This window comes from Salvelinus alpinus, chromosome 19 (genome assembly GCF_045679555.1).
Source record: "Salvelinus alpinus chromosome 19, SLU_Salpinus.1, whole genome shotgun sequence".
In the NCBI taxonomy this organism is placed as follows: Eukaryota; Metazoa; Chordata; class Actinopteri; order Salmoniformes; family Salmonidae; genus Salvelinus; species Salvelinus alpinus.
This window is the reverse complement of record NC_092104.1, coordinates 17,913,615-17,922,986: the sequence shown is the minus strand read 5'-3', so window position 1 is coordinate 17,922,986 and position 9,372 is coordinate 17,913,615. Positions and strand designations below refer to the sequence as shown.

The 9,372-nt window shown below is 44.5% G+C and overlaps 1 long non-coding RNA gene across 1 annotated transcript; it reads left to right on the top strand.

Annotated features, from left to right (window-relative positions):
• The first annotated feature begins 7,960 nt into the window (after positions 1-7,960).
• LOC139545076 (uncharacterized) lies at positions 7,961-9,139 on the top strand. Its single transcript, XR_011668991.1, has 2 exons — positions 7,961-8,108; positions 8,356-9,139. It is a non-coding gene; the product is annotated as an uncharacterized lncRNA (long non-coding RNA).
• The last annotated feature ends 233 nt before the right edge of the window (positions 9,140-9,372 follow it).

Genomic DNA, 9,372 nt, shown 5'->3' with positions numbered 1-9,372 from the left:
GAATTTATTTGCAAATTATGGTGGAAAATAAGTATTTGGACAATAACAAAAGTTTATCTCAATACTTTAGGTTTGACTTGCCTTGTTAAATAAGGCTTAAATAAAAATAAATTGATAAATAAATATAAATAAATAAAAGAAGACTCTAGACTGTAATCGCTGACAAAGCTTCTTCAAAAAAGTACTGAGTAAAGAGTAAAGTACTGAGTAAAGGGTAAAGTACTGAGTAAAGGGTAAAGTACTGAGTAAAGGGTAAAGTACTGAGTAAAGGGTAAAGTACTGAGTAAAGGGTAAAGTACTGAGTAAAGGGTAAAGTACTGAGTAAAGGGTAAAGTACTGAGTAAAGGGTAAAGTACTGAGTAAAGGGTAAAGTACTGAGTAAAGGGTAAAGTACTGAGTAAAGGGTAAAGTACTGAGTAAAGGGTAAAGTACTGAGTAAAGAGTAAAGTACTGAGTAAAGGGTAAAGTACTGAGTAAAGGGTAAAGTACTGAGTAAAGGGTAAAGTACTGAGTAAAGGGTAAAGTACTGAGTAAAGAGTAAAGTACTGAGTAAAGGGTAAAGTACTGAGTAAAGGGTAAAGTACTGAGTAAAGGGTAAAGTACTGAGTAAAGAGTAAAGTACTGAGTAAAGGGTCTGAATTCTTACGCAAATGTTATATTTCACATTTGCAAAAACGTTTAAAAAAATGGTTTTGCTTTGTCATTAACGAGTATTGTGTGTAGATTGATGAAGGAGGGAAGCCAGCTGTTCTCAACCCCTACATTGTCCCATTCTTCCAAGAGCTCACCCACAGAGTATCTGCCCCTTCTCACCCACAGAGTAACATCCCTGGTGCTCTCTGCCCTCTTCTTACCCACAGAGTAACATCCCTGGTGCTCTCTGCCCCTTCTTACCCACAGAGTAACATGCCTGGTGCTCTCTGCCCCCTTCTCACCCATAGAGTAACATCCCTGGTGCTCTCTGCCCTCTTCTTACACACAGAGTAACATCCCTGGTGCTCTCAGTCCCTTCTTACCCACAGAGTAACATGCCTGGTGCTCTCTGTCCCCTTCTCACCCATAGAGTTACATCCCTGGTGCTCTCTGCCACCTTCTTACCCACAGAGTAACATCACTGGTGCTCTCTGCCCCCTTCTTCCCCACAGAGTAACATCCCTGGTGCTCTCTGTCTCCTTCTTACCCACAGAGTAACATCCCTGGTGCTCTCTGCCCCCTTCTTACCCACAGAGTAACATCCCTGGTGCTCTCTGTCCCCTTCTTACCCACAGAGTAACATCCCTGGTGCTCTCTGCCCCCTTCTTACCCACAGAGTAACATCCCTGGTGCTCTCTGTCCCCTTCTTACCCACAGAGTAACATCCCTGGTGCTCTCTGTCCCCTTCTTACCCACAGAGTAACATCCCTGGTGCTCTCTGCCCCCTTCTCACCCACAGAGTAACATCCCTGGTGCTCTCTGCCCCCTTCTCACCCACAGAGTAACATCCCTGGTGCTCTCTGTCCCCTTCTTACCGACAGAGTAACATCCCTGGTGCTCTCTGTCCCCTTCTTACCAGAGTAACATCCGTGGTGCTCTCTGTCCCCTTCTTACCCACAGAGTAACATCCCTGGTGCTCTCTGCCCCCTTCTCACCCATAGAGTTACATCCCTGGTGCTCTCTGCCCCCTTCTTCCCCACAGAGTAACATCCCTGGTGCTCTCTGTCCCCTTCTTACCCACAGAGTAACATCCCTGGTGCTCTCTGTCCCCTTCTTACCCACAGAGTAACATCCCTGGTGCTCTCTGTCCCCTTCTTACCCACATAGTAACATCCCTGGCGCTCTCTGCCCCCTTCTCACCCACAGAGTAACATCCCTGGTGCTCTCTGCCCCCTTCTCACCCACAGAGTAACATCCCTGGTGCTCTCTGCCCCCTTCTCACCCACAGAGTAACATCCCTGGTGCTCTCTGTCCCCTTCTTACCGACAGAGTAACATCCCTGGTGCTCTCTGTCCCCTTCTTACCAGAGTAACATCCGTGGTGCTCTCTGTCCCCTTCTTACCCACAGAGTAACATCCCTGGTGCTCTCTGTCCCCTTCTTACCAGAGTAACATCCGTGGTGCTCTCTGCCCCTTCTCACCCACAGAGTAACATCCCTGGTGCTCTCTGCCCCCTTATCACCCATAGAGTTACATCCCTGGTGCTCTCTGCCCCCTTCTTACCCACAGAGTAACATCCCTGATGCTCTCTGCCCCCTTCTTACCCACAGAGTAACATCCCTGGTGCTCTCTGTCCCCTTCTTACCCACAGAGTAACATCCCTGATGCTCTCTGCCCCCTTCTTACCCACAGAGTAACATCCCTGGTGCTCTCTGTCCCCTTCTTACCCACAGAGTAACATCCCTGGTGCTCTCTGTCCCCTTCTTACCCACAGAGTAACATCCCTGGTGCTCTCTGCCCCTTCTTACCCACAAAGTAACATGCCTGGTGCTCTCTGCCCCTTCTTACCCACAGAGTAACATGCCTGGTGCTCTCTGTCCCCTTCTTACCCACAGAGTAACATCCCTGGTGCTCTCTGCCCCCTTCTTACCCACAGAGTAACATCCCTGGTGCTCTCTGTCCCCTTCTTACCCACAGAGTAACATCCCTGGTGCTCCCTGCCCCATTCTCACCCACAGAGTAACATCCCTGGTGCTCTCTGCTCCAATCTTACCCACAAAGTAACATCCCTGGTGCTCTCTGCCCCCTTCTTACCCACAGAGTAACATCCCTGGTGCTCTCTGCCCACTTCTTCCCCACAGAGTAACATCCCTGGTGCTCTCTGCCCCTTCTCACCCATAGAGTTATATCCCTGGTGCTCTCTGCCCCTTCTTACCCCCAGAGTAACATCCCTGGTGCTCTCTGTCCCCTTCTTACCCACAGAGTAACATCCCTGGTGCTCTCTGCTCCAATCTTACCCACAGAGTAACATCCCTGGTGCTCTCTGCCCCTTCTCACCCATAGATTTACATCCCTGGTGCTCTCTGCCCCCTTCTTCCCCACAGAGTAACATCCCTGGTGCTCTCTGCCCCTTCTTACCCACAGAGTTACATCCCTGGTGCTCTCTGCCCCCTTCTTACCCTCAGAGTAACATCCCTGGTGCTCTCTGCCCCCTTCTTACCCACAGAGTAACAGCCCTGGTGCTCTCTGTCCCCTTCTTACCCACAGAGTAACATCCCTGGTGCTCTCTACCCCTTCTTACCCACAGAGTAACATCCCTGGTGCTCTCTGCCCCTTCTTACCCACATAGTAACATCCCTGGTGCTTTCTGCCCCCTTCTTACCCACAGAGTAACATCCCTGGTGCTCTCTGCCCCCTTCTCACCCACAGAGTAACATCCCTGGTGTTCTCTGCCCCCTTCTTCCCCACAGAGTAACATCCCTGGTGCTCTCTGCCCCCTTCTTACCCACAGAGTAACATCCCTGGTGCTCTCTGCCCCCTTCTCACCCACAGAGTAACATCCCTGGTGCTCTCTGCCCCCTTCTCACCCACAGAGTAACATCCCTGGTGCTCTCTGCCCCCTTCTTACCCACAGAGTAACATCCCTGGTGCTCTCTGTCCCCTTCTTCTCTGTCTCTCATTGTATTCTTTATTTTATCTATGATCGTCCTAGGGGTGAGAAGAACTGACCAATCAGAACTGAGGAGGATTGTTACTGCGCCCCATAAGGAACACCTGATGCTGCGTTGACTTCTCTCTTCTGGTTGACTGACCAAACTGTCCTGTTGTGTGTTTCACCGTTTCTGAACCCCCTTACCTCGAATAGGTTCCCCTGATCATAGATCTAGGATTGTACCAAATACCAATGTTAACTCTGTCTCCCTCTCGATCTTTGTCTCTCTCTCCACCACACACACACAGGCACACAATATCGTTTTTACATTAGTGTTGTAATGATGCTCTTATTTTCTAACACATTTGATCCAGTTCTAATGAGTTTGCCGTGGGGGGGAGAAGTGTTGCAGATTTAAACATCCATATGAGTTGAAATGCATTTTCTTGTCCCTGATCTGTTTCACCTGTCTTGTGCTTGTCTCCACCCCCCACCAGGTGTCTCCTCATTATCCCCTGTGTATTTATACCTGCGTTTTCTGTAAATCTGTTGCCAGTACGCCTTGTCTCGTCAAGTTGCCCCAGCGTGTTTTTCCTTCTCTCTAGTTTGTGTTCTAGTCTTCCCGGGTTCCGACCTGTTTTTGCCTGCCCTGACCCTGAGCCTGCCTGCCGTTCTACACCTGCCTGACTCTTATTAGGATTACTGATCTCTGCCTGTTCTGGACCTGCCATTTGCCTACCCCTTGTATATAATACATCTCTGAGACTGCTTCCTTCGTCTGCATCTGGGTCTCATCCTGTGTCGTTATGTTTTTTTCAGCTGAAAGACGATGCCCATAGCTTAACCATGATGTTGCACAACTATTTCAGTCAATAAGTTATCGCTTTAGTCAAAGTATGAACCTCAGTAGGCTGTCATTGTAAATAAGAATGTGTTCTTAACTGACTTGCCTAGTTAAATAAAGGTACAATTAAAACAATTTAAAATACATTTTTTAATGACATAAACTGAGTGTACGAAAAATTAGGAACACCTTCCTAATATTGAGTTGCATCTCCTTTTGCCCTCAGAACAGCCTCAGTTCATCAGGGCATGGACTCTACAAGGTGTCAAAAGCGTTCCACATGGATGCTGGTCCGTGCTGACTCCAATACTTCCCACAGTTGTGTCAAGTTGGCTGGATGTGCTTTGGGTGGTGGACCGTTCTTGATACACATGGGAATCTGCTGAGCGTGAAAAACCCAGCAGCGTTGCAGTTCTTGACTCAAAATTGTGCACCTAGCACCTATTACCCCGTTCAAAGGCAATTAAATGTTTTGTCGTGCCCCTCTAAACGGCGCACATACACGATGCACATCTCAATTGTCTCGGGGCTTAAAAATCCTTTAACTCGTCTCCTCCCCTTCATCTACACCGATTGAAGTGGATTTAACAAGTGACATCAATAAGGGATCATAGCTTTCACCTGGTCTGTCTATGTGATGTAAAGAGCAGATGTTCTTAATGTTTTGTACACTCAGTGTTTATACCCAGTGAAGGCAAAGAATCTTGAGGGTTCTATCCCTACCCCAGGGTGGAATGGGGTTTGTAGAAAAGAACAGCTAACAAACTCTGAAATGACAGCTAAAATTCCCTTTAAATTTGTTTCAGCTGTTTTGCACCATCGAGAGCATTTGACTAGTTGCATCACCGCCTGGTATGGCAACTGCTCGGCCTCCGACCGCAAGGCACTACAGAGGGTAGTGCATACGGCCCAGTACATCACTGGGGCCAAGCTTCCTTCCATCCAGAACCTCTATACCAGGCGGTGTCAGAGGAAGGCCCTAAAAATTGTCAAAGACTCCAACCACCCTAGTCATAAACTGTTCTCTCTGCTACCGCACGGCAAGCGGTACCGGAGTGCCAAGTCTAGGTCTAAGAGGCTTCTAAACAGCTTCTACCCCCAAGCCATAAGACTCCTGAACATCTAATCAAAGGGCTACCCAGATCCCTCTTTTACGCTGCTGCAACTCTCTGTTTATTATCTATGCATAGTCACTTTAACTTTACCTACATGTACATATTACCTTGATTATCTCGACTAACCTGTGCCCCCGCACATTGACTCTGTACTGGTACCCCCTGTATATAGCCTCGCTATTGCTATTGATATTTTACTGCTGCTGTTTAATTCTTTGTTACTTGTATTTACCCAAAAATATTATATATTTTTTGTATTTATGTTTTTACTTATCTATTTTTATACTTAACAAGTTTTTCTTCTTAAAGCATTGTTGGTTAAGGGCTTGTAAGTAAGCATTTCACTGTAAGGTCTACTACACCTGTTGTCTTCAGCATTTCACTGTGAGGTCTACTACACGTGTTGTATTCAGCATTTCACTGTGAGGTCTACTACACCTGTTGTATTCAGCATTTCACTGTGAGGTCTACTACACCTGTTGTATTCAGCATTTCACTGTGAGGTCTACTACACCTGTTGTATTCAGCATTTCACTGTGAGGTCTACTACACCTGTTGTATTCAGCATTTCACTGTAAGGTCTACTACACCTGTTGTATTCAGCATTTCACTGTGAGGTCTACTACACCTGTTGCATTCAGCATTTCACTGTAAGGTCTGCTACACCTGATGTATTCAGCATTTCACTGTGAGGTCTACTACACCTGTTGTATTCAGCATTTCACTGTGAGGTCTACTACACCTGATGTATTCAGCATTTCACTGTGAGGTCTACTACACCTGTTGTATTCAGCATTTCACTGTGAGGTCTACTACACCTGATGTATTCAGCATTTCACTGTGAGGTCTACTACACCTGTTGTATTCAGCATTTCACTGTAAGGTCTACTACACCTGTTGTATTCAGCATTTCACTGTGAGGTCTACTACACCTGATGTATTCAGCATTTCACTGTGAGGTCTACTACACCTGTTGTATTCAGCATTTCACTGTGAGGTCTACTACACCTGATGTATTCAGCATTTCACTGCGAGGTCTACTACACCTGTTGTATTCAGCATTTCACTGTAAGGTCTACTACACCTGTTGTATTCAGCATTTCACTGTGAGGTCTACTACACCTGTTGTATTCAGCATTTCACTGTGAGGTCTACTACACCTGTTGTATTCAGCATTTCACTGTGAGGTCTACTACACCTGTTGTATTCAGCATTTCACTGTGAGGTCTACACCTGTTGTATTCAGCATTTCACTGTGAGGTCTACTACACCTGTTGTATTCAGCATTTCACTGTGAGGTCTACTACACCTGTTGTATTCAGCATTTCACTGTAAGGTCTACTACACCTGTTGTATTCAGCATTTCACTGTGAGGTCTACTACACCTGTTGTATTCAGCATTTCACTGTGAGGTCTACTACACCTGTTGTATTCAGCATTTCACTGTGAGGTCTACTACACCTGTTGTATTCAGCATTTCACTGTGAGGTCTACTACACCTGTTGTATTCAGCATTTCACTGTAAGGTCTGCTACACCTGATGTATTCGGCGCATGTGACAAATACAATTTGATTTGATTTGGGTGGGATGCACATTCAATTGTGCAATTGCCAATATACCATAGAAGAAGAAGAAGAAGAGCCATCAGGTCCAGCAGTGTGCCGCATTAAAATGAACTAAAAGTGAGTTATTATCTTATGTAAAGTGTAAATGTGTTCTTTGATTTGTGCTATAGTTTCTTACTTTCAGATGGTGTTTGAACTTTTTGGGGATGTTTTACTGCCCTATTGTTTACCTATTACTACTTAGCCTTAGCATTTAGCATATTATCCACTTCAGTTCTTCCTGCCATTCAACTACTGCTACTTACCCTTTGAGGTCGAGGGCCCTGTTATATTGTTGTAGCATCCAGCCGTTAGCATATTGACCAAATTTATGCCGTTTCAGTATTGCCGTTCTCAGCACTTCTGGTGTAGCGGTATATGGTCAATTTGTATTATTGAACTGTGTAAGCTAGGATAATTGAAGCTGGCTTTTGTTTATTGTGGATTTGTTGATTTGATTTGATTTCCTTTGTTCCTAGAACCATATAACTACATGTTATAACGTCAATGTCCTCTGATGATTGACCTGCCTGAAGTCTCTCTGACAGGAGCCCTTTGGCGCCCATAACCATTATCAATAAAACCAGCCACACGGTCCTTTCAAAACTAGATAATTTATAACACAACTAATGACAATATATTCTACAAACTTTGCTGTTATTCTATATATCCATGAATTGTTTAATTAAATTATATTCTTAGCAAAAATATTACTATTTAATAGCAGCCGTAATTCATTAACCTATTTAATCCCATCGGTCACAATAGTGACCGTAAAAAACATTTTCAGATATAAGGCTCTAAAAATGTTACTGAATGATGTATCAATGCATTTCCAGCAAATATTGAAATATTAAAGGGTCTCAATGAAAGATGTGCAGTGTCACATGTTTAGTGTGAATTGTCACATGACCAGAGCTGTTTACTTCCTGGTTGCACCATGAGAAGAGGATGGCTGATTCAAAGCTCCCAAACAAAAGGTTAGTAAAGTATGTTAACATAAAGTTAGGACAAAGGTTTTTGGTACACATCATCTTTAGGGTGTCTAGTATTGATATATGCATTTGCAATTACTCAACTTTGTTCAGTGTGGTCATAGAATGTGTAAACATGTTGACGGCAACAATAGTGACCGGCGGGATAACACAGTGCATCTAGGTATACACATAGTTATACACATACATAGTTATTGTTTTACCTAACTTTCTACTCTGTTCTTTCTTTTAGTGTCACTTTGAGTCAAGTTCTGGATATGTTGATCTAGGTGACTGCCCAGACAAGGCATGCAACATTGCAGTTATCCCTCAAAATGAGAAAGATGCTATCCTGAGTGATTGTGATAGCGATGGGTCAGATATGGACTATGGACAGGCCATTTGCCAGCCAGGCTGTTGAATGCATATGCTGAACCTATGCAAACATATCATGATGGGAACAACGTTATCAGTGATGATGACCTACCCCTCACCACCCCCCCATCCACAACCTCCCCCACCCCCCTCCATTGTTGATAATGAAGAGCCAAGGGTCTCTACAAGCCATAGGGGTCAGCCAGAAGAGCCAAGGGAAAAGCTACAGGTGGTCAAAAATAAAGATTGAGCGTTCAAACAATCGAAGAGGCCTGCCACTGATGTGATTCCAAAACACATAGTATACAGCCCAAATATGCAAAAGTTTGGCACGAAACCACTGAGCCACGGAAGGAGATCTTTACTGGCTGCTACTGTTGAAGATCAGGCAAGATATGACAAAGCTTCTCACTGGCCAATCAACACGATGCACCGGTTCCAGAGAAGTCGTCATTGTGACAAACGTACTACCTATGCATGTGAGAAATGCAAAGCGCCACTGCACATTGAGTGCTTCAAGATATACCATGGACAGCAGAAAAGGAGATAAGACCGAATGAAAAAGGGCTGAAAAAGACAAAAGAAAAATAGAAAAGTTGATAAAGGGTGAGGAGCAGTACAACTGACTCTAGGAAGAAAAGAAAAGTTGACGAAAAAGACAATCAAAATGACTGAAATGTTTTTGGAACAGAAGGTCAGTTTATTCAAGACATCCTGTATGACAGTAGGTCTGACTGATTGTAGTTCAAAACAGTGATGCACAAACTAATCGTGCACTTGGTTCTGAAGCTCTATGATATATATGTATATATAAGCACTCATTGTGCAGTGGCGCTTTTCAAATATATATATATATATATATATATATATATATATATATATATATATTTGTATT